The following is a 3,513-nucleotide window of genomic DNA, read 5'->3' on the forward strand; positions in this document are numbered from 1 at the left end:
AAAATAGGTCCCTAGATGTTGTAAAAGAAGCAGGGGAATGAAGTGAAGACGATGAATTTGTCTAGCTGAGAACAACGGAAGGACATGTCTGAGCCCTCTGTCTTGTGTGTGTGTGTGTGTATGTATGTATGTATGTATGTATATATATATATATATATATATATATATATATATATATATATATATATATATATATATATATATATATATATATATATATATAATATGACCATTATTGTCTACGAAGCTACAAAATATTCTCATTGATAGATTTCATGAAGACTGACCTTCCATTGGCCTTCGGAAAGGTGACGCTCACATCATTCGGGGATGAAGCAGTTCTTCAAATAGTCTAGTCACTTTATTAATTACTCAATGTACGTTTCCCAGATGGCATCGACAAGATAATCCTCGCCTCGGGTGGATAGAACACTATTGATTTAGTATTCTCTTTACAGATTAAGAGAAACACCTTTCTTCGATGACATCGTAGAGGTAAGAAACGCATACAAGGGATGATGAATTCATCAAGTATTCTACACAAAGTTTTCTATCACCTTTGTTTCTGAGTTAATTTCACAAACTTGAAACTGTCTTGACGTAAAAGGAGAGAGAGAGAGAGAGAGAGAGAGAGAGAGAGAGAGAGAGAGAGAGAGAGAGAGAGAGAGAGAGAGAGAGAGATAATTTCTTTGTGTTTTGATAAGTGAAAGAGAATAATTGAAGACTGATTAAGTTTGCCTCTAGGAGTATTACCATGTCTGTTCAGGTGGAGGAATACTACCAGTAGATGTAAATTCTTAAAAATTAAATTCAATTGTAGAGTATACAGTTATTAATGAAGCATATATTGTGTTAATTTCCGCAAAAAGCTATTCCCTTTATGATTCAGACCTTTTGCATTAAACATCAAATAATCATATTTGCTATCATGTTTTAGCACTATTTCTAAAACTTTCTCGGTCCGTGACCGCATCCATCTGTACCCTCGCAGTCATGAAACCTCAATCCATGACCGTATGCATCTGTAGGTTCGCAGTCAAGAAACCTCGATGCGTGACAGCATGCATCTGTAAACTCGCAGTCATGAAACCTCGAATCATGACCGCATGTATCTGTACGCTCGCAGTCATGAAACCTGATCCGTGACCGTATGCATCTGTACGTTCGCAGTCATGAAACCTAATGCTTGACTGCAAGCATCTGTACGCTGGCAGTCATGAAACCTCGATCATGACCTGCATGCATCTGTACACTCGCAGTCATGAAACCTTGATCCATGACCACATGCATCTCTACGCTACACAGTCATGAAACCTCAATCATGATCTGCATGCATCTTACGTTTGCAGTCATCAAACCATGATCCGTGACCATATGCTTCCGTGCATCCGCAGTCCTGAAACCTCGATGATTGACCGCATGCATCTGTACGCTCGCAGTCATGAAACCTCGAATCATGACCGTATGCATCTGTACGCTCGCAGTCATGAAACGCCGATCCGTGACTGCATGTATCTGTACGCTCGCAGTATGAAACCTCGGTCCATGACCGCATGTATCTGTACGCTCGCAGTCATGAAACCTCGATCCGTGACCGCATGCATCTATATGCACGTAATCATGAAACCTTGATGCGTGACTGCATGCATCTACACTTGCAGTCATGAAACCTCGATCATGATCAGATGAATCTGTTCGCTCGCAGTCATGAAACTTTGATGTGTAACCACATCCATCTGTACGCTCAAAGTCATGAAACCTTAATCTGTGAAGGCATGCATCAGTACGCTTACAGTCATAAAATCTCAATGCATGACTGCATGCATCTGTATGCTATCAATCATGAAACCTTGATCTGTGACAGCATGCATCTGTATGCTCGTATTCGTGAAACCTTAATCCGTGACCGAATGCATCTATATGCTCACAGTCATGAAACCTAGATGCGTCATCGCATGCATCTGTACTCTTGCGGTCATGAAACCTAGATCTGTAACCGCATGCATCTTTACGGTCGCAGTCATGGAACCTTTATGCGTGACCGTATGCATCTGTATGCTCGCAATCATAAAACATCGATCCATGATCGCAAGCATCTGTACACTTGCAGTCATGAAACCTCGATCCGTTACAGCATGCATCTGAACACTAGCAGTCCTGAAACCTCAATTTCTGACCGCATGCATCCGTACGCTCGCAGTTATGAAACCTTGCTCTGTGACCGCATGCATCTCTACGCTAGCAGTCATGAAACCTCGATCCGTGACCGCATGCTTCTGTACGCTAGCAGCCATGAAACCTCCATTCGTGACCATATGCATCTGCACGTTCGCAGTCATGAAACCCCGATGCGTGACCCCATGCATCTGTACGCTCGCAATTATGAAACTCTATCCATGACCGCATACATCTGTACCCTCTCAGTTATGAAACCTCATCGGCTAAGCCTTAATTCTACAGCAGGAATCTTTCAACCTTGGTAAAACCAGAATTTTGCCGTTATTTCATTTCGACTGTTTTGTGAGCCAGTTGTATTGGTATATTGAGTTCTGGTCAAACAATAACAAAGGTCGGTAGACTTTCCTTTAATAACCCGTCATAACCGTATGATTTTATTTATTGTTTCAAACAACAAATGTCGGGTTTGTAGATGAGGGGGGTACGGGGAATAACAACAAATATCACATTCCCTAATTCGTTTTTCAAAAAAAAAAACTGGTTACAGTCGGTAGGAATACGGCCAAAAGGTTTTATTGGCTTAGAACACAAAGCTCTGCTGGTCTATAATTGCTTTGGCATTTCCAAAAAAAGGGGGGAAAAATCACGTCCCGTTCAAAAATGTATACAAACACTGAAGGAATTCGGGTTCCCCAAAATGAAACAGACTGATAAAAAAAAGATAGAAAAAAAATGAGATATGGTAAGTCTTTTTAGTTTGTTTCTATTTCCATTATAGTGACTTTTTTTTTTTTTTTTTTTTTTTGCGAAGACTTCATTTGTAACTCACTGAGATTTTTATTTTCTTCTTTATCCATTGCAACCAAATGCATCATCTGACTTAATGTTGTTTAATCAGTTGGATAAGAATCAGTAAGCTGCATTTAGTAAACACTGAAGCTAAAAGTTGTCCGTCATTATATTAATTTCAAAATGAACTGTGTTTATTGTTCTCTTCCGTCCGCATGCCCTTATTTATGGGTCAGATAATAGTAAATTTATTTATTTTTCACTCAATACAGGTTCAAATTATGCACAAACACACACACACTCTCTCTCTCTCTCTCTCTCTCTCTCCTCTCTCTCTCTCTCTCTCTCTCTCTCTCTCTCTCTCTCTCTCTTTCCTACTTGTTGATCTCTTACACGTAAAGATTTACAGACATACAAAAGAAACTCTTTACTCAAGATCTTTTATGTTTTCTTATTCTTGAACTTTAGTCAAGAAGGATACTTGTATTTCATTTCTTTACCTCCTGGAACCCACTTGAATCTCTTAATGAATGTTTGGGAGATTCA

At 39.6% G+C, this 3,513-nt stretch overlaps 1 pseudogene; it reads left to right on the forward strand.

The window, feature by feature from the left end:
• The first annotated feature begins 459 nt into the window (after positions 1–459).
• LOC137631106 (carboxypeptidase N subunit 2-like) overlaps positions 460–3,513 on the forward strand; it is a 165,847-nt pseudogene continuing 162,793 nt past the window's right edge.

This window comes from Palaemon carinicauda, chromosome 39 (assembly GCF_036898095.1).
Source record: "Palaemon carinicauda isolate YSFRI2023 chromosome 39, ASM3689809v2, whole genome shotgun sequence".
NCBI lineage: Eukaryota > Metazoa > Arthropoda > Malacostraca > Decapoda > Palaemonidae > Palaemon > Palaemon carinicauda.